At 48.5% G+C, this 27,597-nt stretch overlaps 2 protein-coding genes across 4 annotated transcripts in view; both read right to left on the minus strand.

Annotated features, from left to right (window-relative positions):
- Ken (zinc finger and BTB domain-containing ken and barbie protein) overlaps positions 1–25,531 on the minus strand; it is a 30,467-nt gene extending 4,936 nt beyond the window's left edge. For 2 of the 3 annotated variants that reach the window (XM_076896464.1, XM_076896462.1), the window contains exon 1: positions 25,021–25,531. The gene's annotated coding sequence lies outside the window, so the exon portion shown is untranslated. Of the gene's footprint in view, positions 1–580; positions 683–25,020 lie in introns of those variants that run through there. The other variant, XM_076896463.1, reaches the window with a different exon arrangement.
- Positions 1–27,597, minus strand: part of Rpl8 (ribosomal protein L8) — a 309,715-nt gene that overhangs the window by 21,559 nt on the left and 260,559 nt on the right. The window lies entirely within an intron of this gene.

Below are 27,597 nucleotides of genomic sequence, written 5' to 3' on the forward strand. Positions count from 1 at the left end.
ACGCAGTCAGGAACGAAGATAAAAATACTATCGCGAGAGAGACGATAGTCAGCTGCTCCGAAAATCAAACAAGAGAGTCGACAAGTGAATCGAAGAGAGTCCAAGGAAAAGGAAAGAACCCGCTCGATCCTTGGCGCGTCTTGGCGAGAGGAGCGCGCGTTACTCGATCGCAAACGTAACCCTGGAATACTACCACATTTCCAAAAGATTCTGGTATCAGCTCGAGTAAAATCCCGCCAAACTTTCAACATTTCCCTCAATTCGCAACACTGCAAATAAAACTCCGTCCTCCATAGAAACATCCAAGAAACTAGTATCGATCATTTAAAAATTAAAATTACAACTATTAATAAAAAAAAATCCAATTCTCGCATAGTTAACCCTGCGACGAACGCTGGAACAAAAATTTCCGATTTCAGAAGCAATTCGCTCGTCGAGCGATCGCTGGCTAAAACGGGCGGATAAAGAAACAGTTGCTGACGCGTCTCGGTTGTTGTTGCTGCTGTTAGCAGACACACGACTTGAAGTTCAGGGTCAATCGCTGCCCGACCGGCTGCATTACGTCCACGCTTACGCTTACGTTCGTCTTTCTTCTTCTATTTGGGCCTTGAAGACTCGCCGGGCGGGGTCTCGTGCCGTTCGTGGTAAGTGGGGGCAAGGCCCCGCGTGCCGCTGGATGCAGAAACTCTGGCCCACTTGCCCGCTGTTGGGAGGGGGGGAAGGGAGGGGGGGGGGGTCAGGTGGCTGGCAGTTTTACTAACCGGGATGGCTCACTCGCTTTGTAGGTGCTGCTCTCTCCTCGCGGGGAACCCCGTCGGCGATCAGTGACGCCGGTTGCATTTCAGACCAGCGCGTCGGTAACAAGCGAACGACACCTGTTTTGTCGCCGGTTGGTAAAACCGGCGGCGTATTTTTGGCGGTGGATCCAAACCGCTTGCGAAATTAGAACGAGCCCTCGGCTCGCTCTCTCGAGCCGTTTACTTGGAAGCGTTCTCGCGATGCACTTTATACATCGTCAACCGAGCAACGTTCGAGTTAATAGGGTTTGATAAAGACGCTCGTTTCGTGTCATAGTTTTCACGCGTTACGTAAACCTTTCGCAATTGTCGTCGCGGCTAAATATTCACGGATGAAAGCGAGCCTGGTAAAATTCTGAACGACGAACGGTCGAACGTTTGCCGCTCTTGGTAATTCTGGGCGAGTCGTTGGGCGAAGTGAATTCGCGAACGAACGGTAAGTAGTAGCGTTGCTCGATTTGTGTACTCACTGATAGACACTCGTCGTCGTCTCGTGTGCAATACCTAACCGCGATCCAAAGCGCGGTGGCATTCAACTGCGGCGGCAAGCGAGCGCGAGACGACGCAATGGGAACTGGTGCAACGAGTTCGCGAGGTTCAGCTAAGATAAGGACGAAGAGGTGAAAGTTGGCGGGATCCGTGAATTTGCGCGAACTTTCCGTGGACATCGGCTCGCTACGAGGACCGGCATACTAATGCGGGCCGTGTCACGGCCGCGTGTGTGCGCGCACTTTCGGTTTAAGCTAGATATAGTAGTCGTGTGCGGGGATCGGCGCGCACACGCGCACGGCCACAACCACGTACGGGCAACGATGCGCAGCGCCATACACACACGCGAGCATTATAATCTTCTATCCGGATGGCGGACGTTACGATCTACCATTGAATCGAACAATGGCGAAACTGGGTTACGCAAATGTCGAGGCTGGAAATTAAAGCGCGAGATAGCGGGGGCCAAGTGAGAGAGAAAGAGGTAGCGAGAGGGAGGGAAGCTCGCACCGGCATCGGACGGTGAAAAAGATTCAGCTCCCGTATGAAAAACCGAGGCCTCAATCGGAGAAAACGCTCGTCGATGCTGGGAATATCGTTCCACGAGCTATTTACTGCTAGACTGCGAGGCATTACTTTTAAAAGTAATTGAAATTTAGCCGTTGATTATAATTTCTGGGTTTCTTTTTTCATAAAGTTTAACTTTCGCCATTTTTTTAGAGTCAGAGATTTAAGAAATTGCATGGCTTTTCCTTGAAAATTCCACAAGTAACCTTTTTCTGATCTACCTCGGTAACATGGTGCAGTAATAAAATACAACGCAGCAGTCGACGATGTTCCGCAGGGTTAAAAGCGACGCGTAGCTTTGGTCACCTTCGACTGTGACAACGCTCGAAGCGACAGCGATACGTGGTCGCAGAAAACTAGCCGGTGGTTATCGCCGCGGTGTTTTACTTTCGACGATTAAATAACAACGAAAGAAAGTATCACGTCCGGTACGGCTAAAAACCGTCCCACGTCCCGAAGTGAAACGTCGCTGCGCTCGTTCGCCTAGCCCCAGCGGCCTGGCTCGAGCGAGCCGTCGAAATTTTCACGGTTTAATCGCGTGATAAACGGCTGATCCGTTCGACAAGGGTCCTTGTCAATCCTCGTGGCCGTAAACGATTCCCAATAATAATTGAGCTGTTCGGTATTTACCGCGGTTAGAACAGATCGTGACGGGCCGGATTAAGGCGAGGCGGTTCGAGACCGCGCGAACCGGAGCGCCGCGCGGATTGAGCAACGCGCGGCGGACTCGTTACGAGGCCTGTAATGGGGTCCAGCCGTTTCCGCTCCATTTTTTGTGGGCCCAATTACGTTCCGCCAGCCTCAATAGACCACGTTTCGCGGTCTCATCGCGGGCCTCTCTCACGTACGAGCTGCGTCCACGCACACGACCACGGAGGAGGCACTCGTTCGGAACACCCTCGAATCTTTGCGGGGTGGCTACGCGTCCACCGCGTCGCCGCAAAACCCCACCAGTGGCTGAAGAAATTCCATCGAGTCCCGCAACGTACTCGATGGAATTCGAGCAAGAACAGGATGCCCGTTTAATGGCTACTTTACAACCACCGGCCGATAGAACTTATAAAAATCGTTGTTTCCTCGCGGCGCTGAGAGGAACCGCAACCGCAGGGGTAGTTGGAGGTTTTAGCGATCTCGAGATATTTTCTGGGCAACTTTGATGCCTCCATTTTTCAAAGATCGTATCGTCTTTGTAATGAAAGATTAAGGTGAAGGGAGGTATCGGAGGAGTACAAGCGACGCCATGCTTGGAGAACGATTGTTCTCCACGTAGGGGATGAAAAGCCGGGATTGTGATTAAGAAAATTGATCGCGTGTCAATAACGATGCGAGAAATGCGAGAAACGTTGATGATAAAACTGCGTATATTTCTTTCCAGACTGTGAAAGATTTAGTTACGTATCTGAGCGCAGACAGAGACATAAAATATGATTTATAATTGTCGTTAGATCGGTACACGGTCGAGCAGACTTTCGAGACGAAACACGCTCGCTCGTTTGACACTGTGTAGTTAAAATCGGGCGTCGTTCTCTCTCTATCTCTCTCTCTTTCGCAGTTGGAAATAGCTTCGTGGCTCGTTAATTCCCCATCGAGCAGGCGGCAGGGTTTCACGTTTTAGAAACGAAAACGCGTAACTCGAACCGAGGGCAGGGTTATGACACCCCGTGAAACCCGTGACTCACACCTTTCCCCGATTTCGAATCACTATTTTCCAACTGGTCTCTCACGCTCTCCCTCTTGCGCATCGCTCCGTCGACTGTGACGTACTCTCTCCGTTATTTTTCCTCTCCCTTCCTCTCCCTCGAATTTCCTTCGTCTCTGTTGGTCGCTCGCCTGCTTTTCAGCCGGTCTTACGAAAATCGCCCGAGATATACGTTTTAGGCATTACGAAAAACAATATAACGCGAGAAATGAACGAGAACCGCAGGCGCACCGCCGTCTCCGTAGAACAGGAGCGAGGGAAATCTCTTTAACCCTGGAACGCGTAGCCCCAAACGTTATGCAACACTCCTTGAGCGAAGATGGCCGCTGAATTCCTCCACCTTTGGACCAACCTACGCAACCCTGCTTTTCTAACAAAAAAATTGACAAAACTGATAACTTTTTCGTTCAGTTCGGTCTGATCTTGAGATACTCATGTTATCCATCAGTTTTTTCATAAAAGTGTTCGTAAAATCGACGATACTTTGATCTAACCTAATTCAACGTTGGTACGCAAGTGTTCTCCAGCGTTTTCTGAACAATAGCGTTGGTAAAATAGGTAGTTCTGTGTCTTGGCGTGTTCTAATGGCACAATGTATTGGAAATTATATTTCCAACTTCGTCGATAAGTCAATCGTAGAAACGACTGTCGCGTTGCGTCCTGATGTAGATTGAGAAACGCGAATCGTTTAGCGCGTACGAAAGTATTTTTTTCAAACGGATCGCTCGATTCCATATTGCTCGAAAGAGGAGGTTGTGCGGCCTGCGTGGTTTCGAAATACTTTCACGCTCGAGAAGAACAATGATGCGGGGACACGTTTCTGGATCGCAGCTACGATAAGCGCGTTGCGCCACGGAGCTTGTTATTATCCTATCCACTTGCCCGTGGCAGCTATTAAAAAGTAGAGTCGGTCGACTATCGATAGACGCAATGACGGATTAACCCCTCGCGATCCACGTTACGGATGCCAACTGATTCGTCCGCGCTCGACAAATGTACCTCAACTTTCGTACCTCAACTTCGAGCAAGCTTGCAGCCGTTCAGAACTGGAGCTCCGTCCGTACGCGAGGAAAAAGAGATCACAATGCAACGTGGAGTTTCTCACTTTGCTCTAGAAATGAGGTATTAATAAGTCCTATAAATAGAGTTGGTGTCACGGTACGGTGGTATGGCATAACGAAACGTCACGATACGAGGATAAACGGATAGATGCAATTATTTAAGCAAAGTATATGCACGGTAGAGAGAAGGACACCACGAAATATCGAATCGAACGTCACGCACGATCGCAAAAGGGTTAATGGCGGGTGGTGAACGGAGCGCGTGTGAAAAATAACGATCAGGATAGCGGCGGAGGACTCGTTTCGACGCGGTGGAACGACAGAATTCCCTCTGCCTATCGGCGGTCGTCGAGTCACCGGATACATTTCGTTCAAGGCCAGAAAGTAAAAAGCCTTTTCAGCTGCACTTACGTACCAACCTAGCCGACTCTAACTGGTACGTGGTCGCACACGCTCTTCCCAGGTATACGCGACACACGTTCGCCGATGGCCTTGTGTGTGTACGCGCGAAGGCGTCTCTCTCTCTCTCTCTCTCTCTCTCTCTCTCTCTCTCTCTTTTTCTCCTCTCTCACCGCTCTCTCCTCGTCGCTCTTTCCGTCTGTCGTTCCTCGAAGCGAGTCCGCGAAGCGGCTAGTTACATGATCCATTCATTATATAAGAACAATCGCCTCCTCTAATAGACGCTCCATCATTGTGGATCTGAAGGGCATATTTGTTACGCGCACGCGCTTTGCGCTTCTTCGCGCCATGGGATAATCCGCCGCGGTCCCGCGGTTTCGCGACCATTGTGCGCCGAAATTCAAAAAGTTCCTGCCATCGTTCCATCCGCGACGAGGAACGATGGGACGGACCAGATACGAGGTTAGGATTCGGGATTGTTCGTATGAAACACGTCGATGATAATGTGCAGCGTATCGTATGACTCAACTGTTGTTATGAGATGATTGTTAGTATCTATCCAACGATGTTTTCCTCTGTTTCGTTTTTTTTTCTTCTTTTTTTACACTTGAATAATTGTTTACCGAGACAACTTTTTACGTAATCTCGGTTTCTATTATGTCAAATGCAGATCTCCACGCAGTAGGTCACACGTGCGTTATTGAAGGGTAACGCGTGTTCTTCAACGCGTAATCTCCCATCTGCTATTCCATTTGAGACGCGATCAGCCAGAAGTAAAAGTTAGACACTCTCGCGACTCCGCCAATGAAATGGTCCCGAACCCGTTGTCGCTGGTGATTCGTAGTAAAATGCATTCGTGGGTCTATTTCGAGACACTTGTTGCGCCCCTGCCGGCCATGGCGTTTCCTCTTCGATATAAATAGACGACGGCGTCATTTTTCAAAGTAGCGAAAGAAAATGATTGCTTCTCTAAAACGATGAAAATTACCGTTCGAGGAATACCGGAGTGGAATGCGTTGAGTAACACCGACAACGTCCCGAGCGCGTTCCTTCGACGAGGAAATCGATTCGCCTACTGTCTTTCGTAGGGACCAAGGTGCGCACGTAGGTGTCGCTGGAACGTACGACTTTCAATCTTTTCTCCCGCGTGCCAGCTGATTGGTCTTTTAAGGAATCCGCGCGTGATAAACATGATGTCAGATGCAATATTAAGCGTCGGTCACTTTTAAGCAGTTGCATAACCAGAAGGACGTCCGAGAGTGGCGCACCGGAGCCGTGGTATCACGTGGAAACGCGGAAACTCGTCGAAGTAGCGACGCTGCGAGATTGGCAGAAAAAAAAGGAGAAAAAGAAAGACAACGCTCTTCCACAGACTTTGACAACGCTCGTCCTTTCTCTATTCGTAGCTATTAAAGCACGCGTGCACTGGCTTTGCTGTAGGCAAGCGAACAGCCTCGTGTGTATGGGGCTTTACGCCACGACTCGCGCGTCTCCACGCTGCGTTCTCTTATGTAATAGGCGATCGCTTCTCTCGAACGCATCGCGTCGCTTCTTCTGGCGCACGGTGTAAAGGACACGTTTGGCAGCTGTTCACCGTTGGCAGCTACTGTCGAGTCTGTCGAATTGGTGGATATCGTCGCAAATGTTTTGACAGAATTTCGCTTTATATTCGTGAAAGCGCGGTGTTAGGAAGCAAGATTTGATTCAAGCACGATTCTCGATTGCACTTTGCAATGTAAATGGATCAATCTCCGCTGGCGAACGAACGGAAACGCGGTTTTGCTCCCTTTTGAGAAACTGTAAAACGGCAATTTTTATGGGACACGATACAACGCCGAGCGCATCGTACCAGAGAATGAACTCTTTTAATTTCCGCGTTAAGTTATTACGCAGAGCTGCGGGAACGTTAGGAAACGGAAGCAACGCTCGCGCAACAATCGTCACGCATGCATAGAGATTCCGTGCGTCCCAGTTTCCCTGGGTCAGTCCTGGATTTCTGTTCTGTTCAACGTCTCTACTACGAACGATCCTCTCCAGACTTTGTCAAAATTCTATATACAAATTATTTTCAAAACCGATACAGACACCTGCGATACTGCACACAATTTACAAAAGTCCTCCACGCGCGCAAAAACTCTCTCGCGACCGCATTTTTCTCCGCGCGCGCGAGAAAAAGAAGCCACGATCGACCGCGGTGTTTTTCCTGGACCGATCGATAAATGGTAAAAAATGATTGTTATTAATAGCCGGTCGTAGGGTAGGGGGCAGCAAGGTTGGAGCGTGGTAGCTGACAAGGTTTGAAATCTGACGAGCGATGAAATCTGGCAGGTACGTGGGCGCGAGTTCGGAGCCGACGGTGAAATCGAGGGAAACGCGAGATTTCGATCCGTTCAATGTCAAAAGCCTGGCAACATCGACCGTGTCGCTTTTACTGCGCATCGGCAGATGCAGGCGGCGTGCACCCGGGGGCCCGTTCGTTCGGAGCCTCTAACCGCGGAGTTAGTCATCGACTGCCGGAGATCCGATCGCGCATACAGCCGCGATTGAGGACTATTAAACGGATGACCTTTCACTACCTAGAAGATCTACATACACCTACATACCGGGAGCATACGCGGCCCCGCGAGATACTCGCGTGCATTCGTGTTACGCAATCACGTTCGTTCTTCTTACCCGCCGCCTCTGTGCCCCGCTAATTCGCTTGGTACCCGCCGCGCGACCGTCCCTCGTCCTCGATGCCCGCACACGCAGCCGCGTTTCCGTGCCGAAGGGCAAGTCTACGCGTTCGCCACGCGTCCCACTAATATCCTAATTCCTAGACTAATTTTTTAAGGGAGAGAGTGTCCCCTTTGATCAATTTATTAGTAATTTAGGAGTTGCACGTTGTATGCGGAATATTCGAGAGTGTGAGTGAGAGCGAGTATGTGGGACGAATGAGTATCTCGAGCGAATGTTTTAAAAGGACCAGTCAGTTTCTTTATCTGTATAAGTGTTTATTATGTTGAGATTAGTAGCAGATAATAGGAAGCTTAAAAGTTGACGTGACTAAAACTTTGAATTTGAGATGCAATAATTATTGGATTGATTAGAAATGGCTTAGTAGAAGAACGGGATAAAAACGACCGCCTTTTCAATGTGTAAGATATTTTTTCTCATCGTGTAACGATTGTACCTATAGAAGAGTGGTAGGCGCGCGGAAGAGTTAATCCGTTTAGGCGTTCATTGAGCAGAATTAGCTATTTTTCAGCTGAGCATTCTTCCGTTACTATCTTCCATTTTATCCTACTGCGTCGCGAAAGGAATGCCATTCGAAAACGTTCAGGTAACGAAGTGGCTAAAGATCGTTCGGGAAAAGCAAAGTTTTCTCACAATATTTCTTCCTCAGAGAATTAAAAAGAAGGACCACTTTCGGAATAAAGAGACTATGAATTCTGTACGAACATCTCGATAAAAATCAGTTAGAATAATGTTGGAATTTATTTTCCAATATTTCATCAGAAAAGAGTGCCTTATATCTTTCGCTGGTACGGTTGACAGTAATTATAACGAACGACCAGTCACGTTATTGGCAGCAGTGCAATTACGTCTTAGTGTAACATCGCGAACCAATGATGACGGCTAACGGAATGGAATTCTACAAGAATGCAGTTAAAATGCATTGACACGTCAATTCGTTTGCTCTTACCGCAGGCGGTTACTATCGAGAGGAATACTTTTATTTCGTTGCACTTGCTCTCCTGCTAGCTCGTAATCGCCTCGCAGGCATATGTTAATAAAGTCAAGATCGCTTTTGGCTCGGCCTTGCTGCCGCGCATAAATGAGTCAGGCGGAAACGAGAAACGTCAAGTGATGACCAACGTTTCGCGAGATCTAGACTCCCTATGCAATTTCATATTTGCCTTGAGACGAGCCGCGCTTTCTCGAAATAGATCGACCGATCGTAACAATTGCCTAACGACGCGTCGCATATTCGCCGATTCCCATATTCTCTACAAATTTACCTCTCGTTGCAACGGTTTCGTTCCTGCCACTGCCTGCAACGAGCTCCAGTTTCTACAGGCCAAATTACACAGTTCAGAGTGAACGGTGTAAACTCGAATCGTACTTTAAATTTTCCTTTCGACTACGTCGGACCTTGCGAATCCGTCTTCGAACATCTCTTTCAAGTAATTACCACGTCTATCCACGAAAGAGAGGAAGAGAGAGAGAGAGAGAGAGAGAGAGAGAGAGATCTTTTGTTCTTACGATTATCATTACGCAACTACTGCACCATCGCTCGTTCTTTTTTCGCTTGACGTCAATGGATAGAAGAAACGGTACGCTTTCATGAAAGTACGCCTCGTACTATCGGAGCGATCCCCGCGTACGCGAGCAGGCAGATACGCCGCTCTTCGAACGCGACAGGACTTTCATCGACGCGCAGCTAGCTGCTCGATACGATTGCAACACACCGTAACCTTGAATAATTATTCTCGACGGCTTGTTACGATTGTCAATCGGAAATCGACGCGCCAAGCCCCGGCGTTGTTATCGTTCACGAAGAGGGGAGAAGAAAAGCGGCCGGAGAGACGGCCGATCGAGAGTATCGAGCGAAAATTTCAATGAGGGGACAGGCGAATCGGGGGCCCATTGGTCGGTTATCCATTTGTTTATTCACGGTTGGTCGAGCCGTGACGAAACCGTAGCCGCGGTTAACGATGACTTCCGACACGTTACGTCGACTTTTCGAAATGTTACGTAACCCCGCACCGTTGCGGCTGATCGTGCGCTACCTGTGAATCCTATTACAGGCGCCACCGTTCCATCCATCCGAACGCGGGTCTCGCGACGCCGCGAAACTCCGCGCGGAACTTGTTTCCTCGCCAATATCCACAAGCACGCCTACGCACGGTCATTTAAAATACGTTGCAATTATTGGGAGAGTATCTCTGCCGTCGTTCCTACACCGCCATTAACCGCCTGGGTAACCTGCCTGTAAACGCAGAAACGAACGCTATGGACCACTTCGCACGTTCCCAGCAACGAGACTTGCGGAAGTCTGCGAAACAACACCTCTCCAATTTCAAATATCCTATGTTATTTAGAATAATGCACGCGTTGAAACTAGAAACGAACCTCGTATGTATTGGATATGCATTTTGTACATGGTTGAAAGAAATTGGTTGACTCCAACGTTAGCGAACGTTACATTTCTCTTTCCGCCATCCGCATCGGACTCCGACAGAACCATATTGAATCGCGCGCTATTCCCCCGTCAGGCCCTGGGCCGCGTTTCAACAAGGGGCGTCGTTCAGGAAACGACTACGAAAGTAATCGACCGATTCCCCTTTCCCTCGGAATTCAAAGCATAGTGGAGAGGTATCCTACGGAACGACACGATCCAAAGCGTCGCTGTAGGAGCGGTATGCGCCGTGCTACACGATACCTTTATGCGCGTTCACACCGCCGTAGTGGACGCGCTTACGTAACCCGAATGATCTCACGCCGTGGGTGGGGAACTCGCGTCGTTCGAACGCGTGTGTGTAGACGCGCGCCTCCGTCCGGTCGTGTCGGTCCGGCACCTGGCCGCGTGTGCGCGTGCGCGCGGCGCTGCTACGGGCGCCGCTAGCGCCGCGGTGCCACCGGGAACCGCGTTCGAAACCAGCCGCGTCCGCCCGTAGAAAGGCGTGCATTGTTTCTTGCCTCTTGAGCGATAGATGACCGGCTTTCTAGGGCCACGAAAGCGATACTCTTGAAAACGGGAAGATAGGTCGCGTTGATAGCGCCGTTTTAATCTCGCAGCCGGAGTCGTGGCGGTCTTGTTGCGCCGCGGTATCGCGCAACACCGGCATTGTTCGCCGAGAGCGCGAACGCGGCTGGGGTTATTTCCGAAACAGGCGGCACAGAAACGCCGGGACCATTTCAACTTTTCTTTTTTTCCAGGACGCGTTTAACCGGGTCATCGCGCGTCTCTCGATCAGAATCACCCGGCCCGTTTTATCAACGGCGATTATCTAATCCTCGACACCTCGACTGCGTACCAATTGCCCGTCGTCGCGTCGTCTCCTCCGCGTCGCGCGTTCGGCGAACGTCTGGTCCCCGACGGGAATCGCGGCTGGTTTCTTTTTAAAAATCACGCGAGACGGTCCGTCGATGTGGTTCTCGTTGGTCTCTCTCTTGGACAGAGTGGGACCACCGTGTCTGGACGCGGTACGGATAGCCAGGAAACAAGGAACGGTAGGGGGGACGAAGAAACGGAGCGAAATTCGGTATGTGGGTCGGCCGTTCCGCGACGCGACGTAACAAGCTCCGGGGATGATTAGCGTGTCACAAGAGGGAGACGACGATTGCGAGATCGTTCGAGAGTAACAATGGCGAAGGAGAAATTACGCTGTCAGTTAGGTGTACACGAGCGGCGAGAGGCACGTAAGCGAGCGTGTAAGCGAGAAAGTCTGTCTCTGAAAACGGCGGTGCAGATGCGCGGGTGAAAACGCGCGATGGTAGCCAAGGAACCGAGGACAATAAGCTGGCGAACGAATTGTAATTTCTGTTCTAAAAACGGAACGGAGCCGAGCGTAGTAGTCGAGGAGAAAAGTGACGCTGGTATCTTTTCTTTTTTCTCCCCTTTTTCCTTTTTGGAGAACAAGGTAAGCACACTTCTGCAGAAGTGGTACGCGCGCGCTTTTTTAAAAAGGGCGACAAGTAGGAAGCGACACGTATGTTCCGTGTTTGTACAGAGCAGCGACTCTCAACTTATTCTGTTTGGGATAATTCTTTTTTCGTTTTAATGTTGGAATATCGTTTGTTACGAATGAAAGATGACAAATGGAAAATAATTTGTGCTTTTGGTTATCCAGAATACTATAGGATATCCCACAAGCGAAAGTGGGGAACTTTAATCGATGGACGAAATGGTACAAGTGTTTCTTAACGGTAGTTTCAATTTCGTTTCAAAGTTACCGCTTGTAAATATTTATCTTTTAAACGATTCGTGTGTTTTCGACTGAAGGCGATGGGAATGCAAAGTGCAACGAGGAAAAGCTCGTTTTCCTTTCGTTACTTTCATAATATAGTCGAAGCTGGAATGATAACAGACAATATTTACGCTTGATTCGTTCGCAAACAAACGAGAGATCATATAGACAATCGTTTCAAGCGTGTTATTTCACGAAATGGCAAGATCAATTAATGTGTCAAATATTTTTGTATCTAAGAAATTGTGCTTCGAATAAAGTAAACTTCGAAATTGAAGAAAATGAATAAACAAATAGATATCGACTCTACTATCACTTCCAACAAGATTTTCGATCAATTTTTATCTCTTAACCACTGCATCTCGGTAGTCGGCGATAGATGATTTAAGATACCACATACGCGATCGTACAATTCACAATATAACCTTTTTTCAAACTCGATATCGACAAAGAAGTGTGGATACATAAATTGCAGCGTCGATGTAAGTGAAAAAAATCGCATATCAATCGCGAGTAACGCCAACGACAGACAGTTTGCACCTTGTATGGAATTAAAATCACGATAATTGAGACAGTCATAGCCTTTAATGAGGCGTGCTGTGGGTTTCGACACAACCGATTGCGGCAAGAACGCATTATTACAAAAGAAAAATTGTGGCCAGACGAAAAAAGCGCAAAAACATTCTCGGGTAGACGAGGGAGTATATATAAGTGTCGACTGATAATTCTTATCGTCGTTGTAATTTTCAAACATTGCTGGCGGACTCGCGAGACGCTAATAGCGAGCATATGCATGTTACAATTTCCGAGAACTCGTCTTTTCACTTTTCATGTACCACCTAATTCGTTTCAGGTTCCGATTCCTTCGGTTTAATTGTTCCAACTACTATTTCGAATGTTTCAGAAACATTTCTGAGTGTCATTCTTAGGTAATTAACATTAAATACTATTCTGAGTGTCTGAGGTATTAGAACAGCTAGGACGAAGAAATTAGGGTACCTCTGCGATCCTACAAGGATGAAAGAAAAAAGTAAAAATTAGAAATAAAATATGTTTCATTCATAAATATCTAGAAAACTTGAATAAGCAACTACCTAGTTAACCTGTGACAAATTTATTCTAATCGATCATTATAGAATATTTTATTATTAATTTTGTTTCTATACTCATAATCAATAAATCGACCAGCTATCTCAAACCTAGCAACCATCTAAGAATTTCCAAATATTATTATTAATAAAAAATACAAATCTAAAACAAGAGATAAAATAATTTTCTCTGGTAATGAAGGCTCTATCGTGTGATGGTACCAATCTATAGCGGATAAATTAAGACGAACAGGATATGAAAGCATAAAATCGAGGCATGATGCCTGTTGACAATTGATTTCGCTACGTTTCTATATTTGTCACGGGAGCAATAACAGGTTCTAACAGCACGGTTCGACAATGGTTACGTGTCTCGTATTACCGTTAACGTTTTCGGGAACTCTTTCTCCCCAGAAAATTGGGACACTTTCACTGTCGTATGAAAGACTCGGCACCTCGGCCGGCCATATTTCATCCAGGCCACCGAAGAAAGCAACCGGCGCTCGTCCACGGGTCGCTACTTTAAATCACAACTGCCCCTTCGAACAGTTTTGCATTACCTTTGTTACGGCACACGTTGCGCATGGTTCAACGTCCATTCGTGGTGTCGAAAAGAAATTGTTCGTCATTCCGATCGGAAACGGGACGATCTGTCGCGTCGCGGACGTTCTTCTTGCAGGGCGCGCCATCGCGTGCATAATCAAGCTACACTGTTCTCTAATTTCGAATGGATTTACCAATTTTTGAGATTGTTTTCGAGCGTTCACTTGCAATTGTGTATAGTTTGCAGAATTTTCAATGAAATTTATAAAACGTATCGCACGTTCAACAGACTTTTCTTCTAAAGGCAGTCGAAATTTCCAGTTCGCGCGACCAGGAGTCCATCGAATGGTGCAAGAAATTCTAATCCTGATATTTTCGAAACGTTGTTCTTTTCCCCGCTTCCAGGCTTATTATACAATTAACCTAACGAGGTCAAAACGCGCTTTCTCTCAAACGCGAATATATGCCTTTGCTTAAAAACGGAGAACAACGGCTGCGAGAAAGAGAGGGGAGGAACAGAATCGCCGACAAGAAATATCTGATTTGTTTAGGCATTAAATTAATCGCCGGCCGTTCAAGGCCAGCCTGGACAGCGAAATAATTCTTTCGTTACACACGTCACACCTTTTCTTTCCTTTCTGTTCGCGTTTCTTTTCTTTTTTTTCTCCCTACTCTCTTTCTCTCTCTCTCTCTCTCTCTCTCTCTCTCTCTCCCGTTTCCTCTTCTCCTTTTTACACGCAGAGAGCAAGTAGGTAGCAAAAGAGCAAGTTGAACGAGCAAGCGAGCGAGAAACAGGCGAGTCCTGAAGGGGCCTCGAGTATACGCGATAGATGAAAGTGAAAGGGAAGGTAGAAAGGGTTGGCGGACGTATATACTCGTGGCCGCTGTTACTTGCCATATACTCGGCCGCGGGGGCCCCGAGCGCAAGATTTACAATCGCCACGAGCCAGAACGGGCCTGAAACCAAGGGAAATACCACGGGACAGTCGCGACTAACTGCGTGAACGAGCAAATCACCCGCCAACTATCATAACACACGCCTGTCTCGCGCTTACAAAACCTCTATTCCATGAAATTCGACAGAACTCGCGTTATTCCCCCTGACAATTCGCTAAATAAACGCACCTCTTCCTGCATTCCCGCCCGTTTTCCCTCGCCGTTCTTTTCATCGATAGAAGAATCCAGCGTACCGTTCCGTAATGGCTGACGAACGCCTTTAGACATCGGATCGTTGCGTATAATAACCTCGATCGAGCGTTTTCCGTCTGAAAAATACGCTGCGCATTTGCTCGCAGCATTCGCGAACAAAATTTCAGATCGGTTTGCGATTTTCCTTTCGTGTCTTGTTCCTATTCTGCTTTAAGGGTGGCTGTAGCGCTGGAGGTATCGAGAAATGACAATAATATGCTAGTTTCTGATAACTTTTATCCAATTTTATGCGAACGATTTATTATTCTTTCTTTTGTATCGTGTGATTTTCTTCGCGCTTTCTTTGCCGCCTTCCATTCCGATTTCCTTTGACGCAAGGAAGTATACACTTGCGTCAATCGAACGCGACATCAGAAATTCCTCGTGATCTTCCTTGAATACAATTTCCCTACGCAGAGTGAACAAATGTTTCGCGAATAATATCGCATAAATTACATAAATCAGCACCTTACTCATACGTTTCCTGTTTCATTTTTTTTCCCCCCCACAGTCGGCTTGGTTTTACTTTTACCCGTTTCGTGAAATGATATTAGAAACTCTTCGGCGTTGTCCTTGAACACAATTTCTCTGCACGCGTAGATACGCGCGTCTAACGAACACGCGTTTCGCGAATAATATTGAGCAAATATGGTTGCATGAATTACCTGGATTATCTTACTCAAACGTTTGCTATCTTTTTAGTGCGTTGTGCACTTTAAAAACACGCTGTTTGCCTATGCACTCTGTGAAAACTTAAACACCGCGGTTGATCCCACTCTGTTTCGCACGATTTATATACTCTTCCATCGGATATACCGCCGTGTCGATGAAAAAAAAGAGAGAAAAAAATAGCGGCGAGGTAAAAGAAGAATATAGTATTTCGCTGAATTACTGTTTCCTCCGATGCGCGGGAAGCATTTCAGAGGATAATGCACGTCTAAATTAAGCGCCATTGGGAAACGTATTCCCAGACGACGTGCAATTCTAATATAATAGTTAAATATTTTGCTGAAACGAAAATGAAAGTGTCGTAACGGGTTTCGTGGCATTGAATTGTTATTTGGACAGGTAATATCACGAACCGAGCGTCGACATAATCCACGTTCCTCCTAACTTCGAGCAATTCCAAACCTAACCACTCGACGATCCCGCTAAAACGGAAACGGTAATATGTCGCAACTCCGTTGATTACTTTATTCGCGGCGCGTATTTTGATTCAGATGAGATACCATCGATTAAAAACGAAAGCGCGGTTGTTTCGCGCGCGCAGAAAACGCGTCGTTCCGAATGTTCAGCACGCTTCTCACCGTGCGGAGCACAAAGGAAACTCGCCGTACGGAAAAATGAGTTTCTACGCGAACCGTCGAAGGAGATCGACAACGGGCAGGCGTTACACGTTGCGTTTCGCTCTTTCAACCGCCTCAGCCGTCGTCCCTCTTGAATAGAAGTGGCTCGGTTCCGCAGGTAGGCGACTATACGCGTTCGTAATTGACTTTTCAGTCGAGCAGAAAGAGATTGTTATGTTTCCACGACGCAGTCGCGTGGGCGAAAACGCTCCCTGCACAATTCTGGCAAACCTTTGCCGACAGCCAACCGTGGTTACGGATCGCGAACGAGACCACGGCGTATCGACGACGATGAAGAATCCTATCGACGCCCGAGAGAGAATATCATTCGGACGCGTGGGCGGCCAAAAGAATTCGCGCGCGAATATCGCGTCGCACCGCGTTTTAGCTTTCTCTAAAATTTCCGCCGGCCAGCGATTTATGTAATTCACCGTTGCTGGCAGATCGCGCGATAAAACGCGCTCGAGAGATTTTCCAGCCAGAATGAAAACGTGCGCGCCCGCCCGCGCGCCATTTTGGTCCCTTCGCCCGGTTCTCGCCGGGCGTCGAAAAAGAGTAGGAAGAAATAACGAAAGGCGAACGACGTTGCATCGGGTAATCTAACGATCTCGCAATCGTTCGCTGTGTACGTGACGTGTACACGACCGAATTCTTGGTTCCCTCTCGAAAAAAGAGCCAGGCTCCATTCAAGGTTGCGACACGTACGGTCAATCGTGGCCGTGTAGAAATATCGATTAGATCGTGGAACTATTCTTCCACTTCGTCGAATGTCCGAGGCTGCGTTCGATGGAGCCGCGCTTACGTGCTTCTAACGCGGTCTGGTTTTTTCTCCTTTCCGGTTGGAGGCTCGTTTCTTCTTGATACGCGATAATGATGAAGACTCGAACGCCTTTTTGGATATAATCCAATATATATTGGATATAAAAATATATCCTTTTTGGATATAACGCGTTTTCTTCTTTCTTCCTTTGGGTACAGTTGGTAATTGGGTATTTGAAGAAGATATTATTACTGGACAATGTTCACCTTGTGCTTTTCTTCGTAGGTATTCTTGTCTTATATTAAAATAATTTTCTATCGATTGAGTGTATCATAAAAAACGTTGATGTTAAATTATATTCTCCTGCATTTCGAGTACTCAAATATGCATATGTGTGAGCGAAAACTTTCCTCAACTTCATTTTTACTTCTTTTATACGTAATGTAAACGTTAAATGTCTTTGTGGCTTTGAATTTCTTAGATAAATTGTTAGCTTTTACTTTCTTCTTTTCCTGGATACATAATAAAGACGATCAAATTGAATGATGCTCGCCCAGATACGAATTCTTCAGGTATATATACGTTTGTTAGTTTTCTTTCGATGAACATTTGCCTCTTTATTCTTTTGCATTGTAATAGAACTGCTCTTTTCTGGATACATAATAAAGATGCCAATGGTGAATGATGCTTCCCTGAATTTAAATTCTATAGGTATGCGTATATGTTTGTTAGCTTTCCTTTACTCTGACCGTACCGTTCTGTTTACTTATTTGAAACTAAAGATACTTTGCAATCATTTTCACCCATTACTCCTCTTCGTTTACAGCAAGAATATTATTCTTTGTTATAGATAAATTTAACCACTATCGCTTCATCTGTGCGCGATCAATCGAACATTACGAGACCAATAGTTAGTAATAATAAAAATTCCGCAATTTCTTCCACGGTGAAGTTATCTTCCTTTCTATTCAATCTAAATTCATTCGTACGCCTCAAGTTCTGTTCTCCATTTAATTACACGGTCCAAAGTTGGCACTACCTGCGCCAGCTACCAACCTAAGCGCCAAATAACACTCTGCTTCGTACCCAACTCACAAAGCAGAAAGAAAACCAAGGCTACGTTCATGAAGAAACGAGAAATATTAACCAGAGGAAGCATTAATATAAATAGAAATGAAATTCATCGAAATCAAATAGGAACGATAAGAAAATCGTTTGTAAGATCGTCAGAAAATAACGAAGACTGTGCTAGCCGGTGGATGTTGAAACGATGAGCGGACATTGAAAACATCGTGACACAACGAGCGAACCGTATTCCGCGCAATCGACAGAAATTTCAACGCGCCTATGTAATCGTATCTGCCAATTCGGCGAAACTCGGCTCGAGTGAAAGTGCACGCCGCGCGAATGAAACATTTTCGCCTAACGTCTCAGAGCATTAAAATCGCGCGGCGGCGCGTAATCGTGGGACCAGCCGCGCGATACCCGGGACTTTTCGTCTCGCCGTTGGAACACAATCATTTTCGCGTTTCCCGGCCCCTCCGCGTGTCCACCGGGCTTACGCAAGCCCCGCCGTCTGTCGTTGGTAAATTCGCGAGAGGCCGGTGACGACATTTTAACCAGTTTTAAAGTTCGCAGGGTGCATGCCTCGTCCAATACGCTGCCATAGGTGCTTGCATATTCATACGGCTGGCGATTGATCGGTGGTGCCCAGCCAGGGTTCACGCTGTATCTCCGTTCGTTTCGCTGAGCCGCCGATAATTCTGCTTCCCTCCTCGTCGCGCCAGCTGTTTGCTTGGCTAGTCGAAACCGATTTTTCGTACGATGACCCAGTGAAGTATCGATGTTGCGGTTTTGACAAGCACGCGTTTCACCGCCGTGGAGCGCGCGAGTTCGCCGTTTTTCTGTACGCGCAGCAGTCGCGAGATATACGTAGGTTTGCGTCCCGTCGGCGGTGTTTTCTCATCGGACGAAACGGGAATGAAAATTTCTGAGGGGAAAGTCGAAGAAGAAAATGAGAGAGGCATGCGCGACGCGACGATCGGTATGGCAACGGGCAGAGGATAAATGTGTACGCTCGATGGAATCGCAAAAAAGGGTCAAGATCGATAAATTATGTCACGGGTGAAGAAAATCTGGTAAGAGTGTATAAATTCTATGAACGCGCGGTTATGTTAAAAGAGCGTTGGATAATGATTGCGTTCAACTCTTTACCCTAGAACCGCAACCTGGTCAACGTGGAACAAATTTCGCAACGTGAAATCGTACTTGACTCCATTTTACTTTTTAACTGAAAACCGCTGCGCGCTTCGAACTTTTACGGTTATTTATTACAGTAATGGCGTAGCTCGCCTTCGAGAAAGAAACGAACGAAGAAGCAACGGATGAGAAAAACATATCAAATTTCAATTGATTCCTAAATATCATCAATTAGAATGCATTGCAATCATGATGGTATTGAGAGTCCCTTATCACTTTTCGAAATCAAATAAATTTACAAAGATCACGATAACTAATCGATAATTACACGTAGGATACCGAGGGTATGCACCGAGTATTTTCAATCTTAAACCAGACGATGCACTCGAAAACGTTACCTCCTTAGAATCGCACCCCAATCAATGCCAAGCAGCGATACGTATCTCCTCCAAATTCCTCCGCATCGCGCAGTGTAACCCGTTCGCGCCAAATTGGTGCGCATCTACATCGGCGCCGCGAGCGCAGAAATGGTTTTTTCAATCCCCGGCGCGCGAGTCTGAAAAGGCAGCCCCGAAGGTTGTGCACGGCGCGTTGCGTGCCGTGGAAAGGCCCGAGGAACGCGTTAAAAGCTTCCAGTTAGGCGAACCCCGCGAGCCGCGTGGCCGCAAGAAACGGCGATCCGTCGCGGGCAATGCCCATGACCAATGGTGCACCAAGGGCCGATTATCAAGATGCAAAAGCGGGCACGACGCCAGAAGAACGAGACTAAGAACTTCCTCTCTTTCTCGCGGCGCGAATCGCACGCGCGAATTCCCACGGTGCGAGATAAGACATAAGGCCGAGATAAAGAGAATCGCGAGAGAGATAAGCAGGAAGAGAAAGAGAGAAAAGAAGAGAGAGAGAGAGAGAGAGAGCGAGAGGCGAAGGGGAGGAGGAGAGTGAGGAGAGTAAAAAGTGGTGGAAAAAAGGAAAGGGAAAGAGTTGAGCGGAGAGAGGACAAGGGAAATGGCGTGTAGAGGGAGGAAGAGAGAGAGAGAGAGAGAGAGAGAGAGAGAGAGAGAACAGCGAGGACGATGTGGGAAAAGAGGAAGCTAATCAGAAGCGGAAGTACGCTCCGGCGAGGCCCGAGGCCTTGAGAAGCATAGTCAGCCGCGCAGCTTTTAGCTCTCTTAATTGCAACTTCATTTAACGTGAGCCCTACACATCGAAACGTTCGGCCAATCGGAGGCCTCCTCGCCGCGGGACCGCTGTCTTAATAACCGTCTTATCGTCGGGCGAAGAAACGTCTGAGAAGGAAGCGACCGCAGGCGGACCGTGGAAGGTGAAAATGTTCGAGAGACGCCATGAAATCGTGTAGAAAAAGTACGGCATTCTTTCAACGCTGCGCTCGCCGACGCTACGCGCGTGCATCATTCGGTGGCCATTTTGTTTCTGGCCACTGTCTGACGCGCTCGAAGCTTGCCCTTTTCTTCCAGAGGATATTTTGAGAGAACGGGAACGCGAGTCGGAGTCGTTTTACGACACGATTCGGTTCGATCCTAGATCTGACGTTCGTACGCAATAGTCACGTGAAAGTAGTATCAAATGAGCACAATAGCCTGCAAATGCTTTTTGCGACCATTGTATTTACGTTTTACACGTTTCATCACTTTTGCCTGTATCATTGTTCCGTTACAGCCTACCCCGTGTACCGTAGCGTTTGTTACGTTTTCTACGTATCGCTTGTTGTAGCGTCCGTTTGGACTGAAATCGAAATCGAAACGCGCGGGTGAAACAAAAAGCGGCGGGGTGCCGCGCGGGAAATTGAAACGCGCAAAAACGGCCGGACGCGGTGCCCGAAAGAAATGCGCGCACCTGTTGGAATATCCGAAGGATAAAAGAAATATATGTAAACCATCGCGTTGCAATTATCACCGAGCAGCCGTTTTTGCGGCAATATTCTAATATCATTTCTTGCTTTTCTCAAGGGGACAAAAACGTCCGAGTAATTGAAATATTTTCCCCCGGCGTGCCACGGAAAATCCGGTTTCTGCCGTCGTTACGCGGACGTTTATTAACTCATTTCGACGCGTTCACAATGCAAATCGCGCGTGTGAAAAAAAAAGACAGATGCCGTAATTGGGTAATAAGTTTCGCCTCGGCGACGAATCCGCTCGGCATTTAAAAATCGAAGTAACTCGACCCGGGTGAAATGCGTCCGACACGCACGCGCAGACACGCTTCCTAATGCTTCCCAGGCCAGTAATAATATCAGGCTAGATCGCCAGACTGTTCGAAGGTAGCTATGTTCGTACGTCCATGTTTTGCCGGATGTTGTTATTGCCACGACGTATCTCCGTAACGTTTAACACCGGCGCGGAGAGGAAAAAATGCGATCGAGTTAAATATACACCCGGTATGCACCGCGCTCTGCCCGTTCGTGATTATAGTTATCTCGCGGCACCTACATTAGGTACAATCGGTCCGCGATAATCGAGTTTTTGCTATCAACCGCGAACATTTCTATGGAGCGATAATGCGACGCCGTTGCAGTCCGATTCGGTGTATTTAATCCAGGCTGAGACCGTGAAATCTGTTAATGCGTATTAATATCCAGTATCACGGCAACGATCGAACGTTTCCCGTACAATGTGCGCGTTTTTGCGAGCCCCCTTCGCGTCGTACGAGCTGCCAGCCACGCTCAAACTGGAGGCGTGTTCGAAATTTCATACTGCTTCCTGTTTGGAAGATCTATTGTACAGATACGCTATACTTGATAATTGTATTAAGGATATTTAAGATTAGAACTGTCAAAGTGATTCGAGTAACCAGTATTTTCGTTCTATGCGATGGGTTAAACTTGTTCCGTCTAAGAGAGCAGGTTCTGTGTGCACACATCAACCCCAGCTTTGCTCTATCTTTTCAACATGTGATACACTAATTTCTTTAGAGATAAGTTTTCAGTCACGAAGTCACGAAGCGTGTAATAATTAAGAAGAATAAATCAGCTCTAGCGGAAAGCATCGACCGAAACAGAAACATTAATTTGTACCACGCGAGCCCGAAGAAATTAAGCGGCTGCTCCGAAAGACCCACCTTAGACTCGCGTCCGAGCCGGCAAAAGAGGCGCTCATTTCTTAATACAGAGGTCGACAGTTCTCGCGGTATACCCTTTTGACATTTCTTTCTATGAAATTCAAATGAGCGCGACGCTGATCGGTATTGAATAGAGGAGACGGCGCGCGATGAACGGATGAAATAAGAAATGCAGGATGCATAGAGTCGACGGTCGTGATTACGGGAAGGAACGTGAACTCCTCTTGCGTAAGATCAATTGGACATGATTCACGATCGATTTAGTCGGTTTTGTATCGATCATCGAGCATCGATCGACACGGAGAACGAAGGGGGTAGAGGAGGAGGAGGGGTCGCGTAAGTGGCATGCGACATTGTTTTCGAACAGATATCGTAACCCGCTGAACGGCCGATACTCATTACTGGCCTCTCGTTAATTAATCGTTTACGAGGCACGATTACGTTCTGTAATGAATCGACGGGGCCAACGCTAATCAATGGCCACGTAACGTAAATAAAAGTGATCCGCGTTCGTCGTGTATATAAGCGAGCACGTTGGCCACGTATTTACTCGGCCGATCGGAACAGGTGCTCGGAAACGTACGGCGGTGGATATTTAAATCGACGGTGCCGCGGACGCGGAGCGTTCGTTTACTATGCCCGCTCGATTTATTAATTAACTATTCGCAAACACGCCCGTTACGACCACGAACAGCCGACGCGGTTATCTCGATCCCAATGAAAATATTTTCCTTTCTACGCCGCGGTGATCGTATTATCTTAATGGAGCCGAACTCCTCTTCGGCTCTCACTCCCGCTACGCAATCTGGAGTTGCGATGAATCGCTTTTTCTTCGACTTACGGTATTATCTACGGCTACACGCGAGCCATCGAAGTCGTAGATTTATCCAGAATTCGTTTATTTTCCAAATTATTCGAAAGAATCTTGAAAACAAATCTGACGAATCGAGTAAGACTTGAAGCGAGGAAACGAGGTACGGTAACTGGTATGTAACTTCCAATTATGACGATATCGAGTACTCGTTTTACTTTTATTCGAGATAGAGACGCGTATTGCGCGTCTGATGGAAACTATCGTACGAAATCTCTTTGAAATAGATCGAGCGAACGAATACGAACGATCGACGCAGGTGTTGGCCATCACCATTGACTGACAGCAGTGCCGCTCGTGTGCCAAGAGCACGAAACACTTCCCGCGTTCGCCATTTGCCGCCTGGTTTCCTATAATTCGAGTATCGCGTGTCCCCCTAATCCCGCGAACGATTTCATCGAGAAACGAATCGCGTGAGAATAGAGATGCCCCACTTTGCTACTCCAATTGAGTCGTTTGATATTCCGCTATAAATGGAAAAGAGGAGGCCGGAGGGTTAACTGTTCCGTTCGTCGAAAGGCAATCCTGTCGGAGAATTCTCTCGTCTCGTCTTGTCCATAGAAGCATGCTTCGTGGTACATTTTTCATGCAAATCTGTTCCGTGATCGGAACACGAGTGCGTCGCGGTAAACGGAAACGAGGAAGGTTCGTTTTGTAAGAGACACGCGTCGAGAGAGCGTGATGATTAAAAGAAGAAGAAAGAGAGAGAGAGAGAGAGAGAGAGAGAGAGAGAGAAAGGGCAAAGTCGGCGGCGGAATTTCGACTGGTTCACCTTTCAAACTTGACCGTAATTTCTGGATTTGCGTCGGAATATTTGCGCGGATGCAAGTCTTATATGCATCGACTGTACGAGAGCGCAACATAAATATATCCGGCAGATAATGGCCACATGAATACGGGATGGCGAACGTAAAGACGCCTTTCGACGGGCCCGACCTTGACTCGAGATCGCTTTTTCTTCACGATCCGTCATCGCGAGCCATTGATGACCACGTAGAGAACTCGCGAGCGAGCTCTCCCTCTGCCTCCGCCGTCATTTCATCTTTTTTTCTCTCCTCACGAAAAATCGGTTGCACAACGAACCGCGTCCGCACTCTGACGGCCATGGAACACCTGAACTTGAGTTGTGCGTTAAAAAAAGAAAAAAGAAAAATGAAGCAACTGTATCGCGCGCGTGTGTGTCGTCACGCGAACGAGTCGACAGGTCTATTCGAAAGTTTTCTGAAAGTTACGCCGGTATTAACGAGGAAGAACAATGGCCAATAAGCAGCAAGGACAACGAGGTGAGCGACGACGACGACGACGACGACGATGGCGGTGGCGGTGGCGGCGACGACGGTGAAATTGTTCCTTTCTTCCATCGTGCGGCTCGCTGGGTCAAACGAGCGGCTATTTCGAAACGGCGCGCTCGTTCAAACTTTCGTAGGACGCGCGATACGCATCGATACAATTCGGTGGTAAAAGTTCCCCGTGGTAGGGAGCAGAAATTATTCGAGGGAAGCGAGGTGGTGGGCGCGATCCGTTGTACAACTCGGTCGATCATATTTTCTCATTGTCGGCGCGGTCCGTTGCAATCTATCTACCTGTCTCTAGGCGCGTTAGGGCTCGCGATCGTTTTTGCTTCCAATTACGTCGCTGCGTTAATTTACACAGCCTCTTATTTCCAGTCGCACGGAATGTCGGCTCGCTGCTCTGGTCGGTCGTTTGAAAAAGAAAAGAAAAAAAAGAGTCGCGAGAAAGCTTCCACGGATCGCTGTATTTAGCCTTTAACCGAGTTCTCTTCTACGCTGCGCGCTACTACCGATCGTATGCAACCTCGTGTCCGCGAAACCATCGCGTTTCCTACTTTCGCAGTATTATTGAAAATATCGACGCGACGTTTGCCCGATTTCCAAACAATCGGTCGACGTTTCGCTGGTTGGACAGCTCTCGCATCGAAATTACCAGTAGCCGCTAGATTAAATCATGTCGCAGTGTGTTCTCACCTTGTCGTTTTGATCGTCCGCACTTTATCCAATATCGATGGTATCCAAGGAATACGTGTGCCGGGTGTTTCCCTTAAGACTCTCTCGACGAGTCACGAACCATCTCCACCAGCCGACGACCCGAAATCCCGTGATAGCGGCGACGAGGACGACGGTACAGACACGTGACATACATTGATATACCGGAGCATGTATCACCACCGGCACGAGAAACAGATCGCGGCACGTCGTACAGGGACGCGGACGAGACGGCCGGACGAGCGTTAACCGAACCTTTTTGTGCTCAGCGGCCGACCGGGGACGAGAAAAAGGAGAGAAAAAGCAAGAAAAGGAGAAAGATAAACGAAAGGAGGGAAAGGGGTGGAGAAGAAGAAGAAGAAGAAGAAGAAAGGGTAACGACGTGGGAACAATATCGTATAGCTGGCACTGAATCACTTCACACTCGGGAACACGTCCACGTAGTCACAATACTGTAAAAGGCGGTATCCCCGGAACGATTTTTGCGAATCATCGATCGCGTAGAGCTCGAGCGGTGTGGTCGTGGTTTCTCAGGCTGCGCGAGGGAAAACTGTAGCCAGTGGCGGGCTTTGAAATTGGTCAGCTTGGCCGGGACTCCTCGGATCCTCTTTTTACCCCGATTTTGCACACACGTGCCACTGGTTCACGCACGTGATCACAGAACCCGAGGGTATCTCACTTGCGTCGGTTTACGCGCGTACCACGGGTCCAACGGGAACGATGGCGATCCGGTGAGAGGCGCGCGTACGAAAATAAACTCGGTCGACGAGGATGACGGGCGAGTGACGGCGATGACGACGACCTGGACGACGACGGGAACGACGTGGAGAACTTTTTTCCAACGGGGTCTGCTCCGTTGGCTGGCCAGGGTCAACCGGCTGGCTCCGAGCGCGGCACTTTTACCCGTTGGGTACTCTCAAGGACTCGGAGGTGGCTCCTATTCCTTTCTCTTATCCTTTCGCGCGCGCGCCTTTTTTATCCCGCTAACCTTTTTAAGCGCACTTTTAATTCCGCTCGGCCGCGTGTCTCCGCGCGGCGTTCACGAGCTCTCCCCGGGATCTTATTGTGAGAGTAGCGCACGGTGCACGGTCGGGAGCGTGGCTCGCCGCGGCGAGATGTAATATCGGCGATCGGCGAACGAGGTGGGACACCCAGAGAGAGAGAAGAAAATCGCGCGGCACGCGGTGAGATCCCGCGAGGGGCGGAACAGAGGGGCGTCCCTCGACGCGTTAGAAAAGCGCGGCCCGCGCGGTCTCGTTAGGGCCCGAGAAGAAGGATGACAAGTGGATTCAGCCACATCCGGATCGTCTTTCAAACTTGTCCTCCTAGCTACTGGCGTCCTCGACAGAGAGACCTCTCCTCCCGTCCTTTTCCTCTTTCTCCCCGGTTACCGTGACCAGACGACTTCTTTCACGACTCACGGCACCGCCGCGCCGCTTCGTCGTCGTCGTCGTCCACCCTCGGGGACGATACAGAGCGCTCGTGCTCGAACACCGTATCTCCACTGCGTATCGTCGCTCTGCCTTACGATTTCCTGCGCGCTCGATCACCGCTCTTTCTCTCTTTCTCTCTCTCCCTCTCCCTTTCTCTCTCTCTCCCTTTCTTTCTCTTTCTCTTTCTCTTTCTCTTTCTCTCTCTCTCCCTCTTCCTTCCTCCACGTCTCTCTCTATCCTCCTTCCAGCTGCTTCTCTTCTTCCTCTATGCCTCTCCCTTTCTCTGTCTCCTTTCTCTTCTGGTTTCGTAATCCGTTTTACGAAACTTCTGTGAGCCCGGACGCGCGGCGGCGGTGGCGGCGGCGGTGGTGGCGGTGGCGCGCGCTGTACAAGCGAGCGGCAGGCGAGATCGATGGATCGACGAAGGCGGGCGCAGGCGAAACGAATTATTCTCGACGGGGCGACGAAATCTTCTTCACCGTAACGTAGCGTGGCGTGTTCGCTCGGATAGCACCCGGGTCCCGAACGGCGATGGGGATCCACCAGCGGTGGTGTATGCTCCTCGTCCCGGAAGTGGGTTACCGGTGGTAGACGAGGGACGACGACCTTGAACACTCGCGTTTCGTAGCGCACGACACGACCAGGCATACGCGAACGATCATCTCCATCGCTTTCCTCGTCGGACGGCGGTGCACGCTCACATTCGAAGGAAGGAAGCGAGCGCGGGCGCGGGCGCGCTCGCGCGCAGACACGCGCACACGGGCACCGCGTACGAGCGAGAGACGCACACGCGCGGCGAACAGGGCACGGACACAGATAGTAGGTAGGTAACCACCGTGGCGCGATCGCGAACGAGCGCGAACGAACGCGCGTCCACACGTTCGAGCCGTATGCGCGGCTCTTTCACCTGTTTTCGGTCGCGAGAGCGGCCCCCGCGACTGGCGTGCCCGCCAGGCGGCTCGAAAATCGAAAACACTGATCCCACAGCGAGCCGACCGGCTCTCCTAGCTGTTGGCCACCGTTGCACAATTGTCGCACACTTATCTTCCTTGCTCCCGTTTCCCGTTTACGTCTGGCTCCGTCCCGTTCCGTTTCGTTCCACGCGTTCCATCCGTTCGAGTCCCGT

The sequence above is a fragment of the Xylocopa sonorina genome, chromosome 6 (assembly GCF_050948175.1).
Source record: "Xylocopa sonorina isolate GNS202 chromosome 6, iyXylSono1_principal, whole genome shotgun sequence".
Lineage (NCBI taxonomy): Eukaryota > Metazoa > Arthropoda > Insecta > Hymenoptera > Apidae > Xylocopa > Xylocopa sonorina.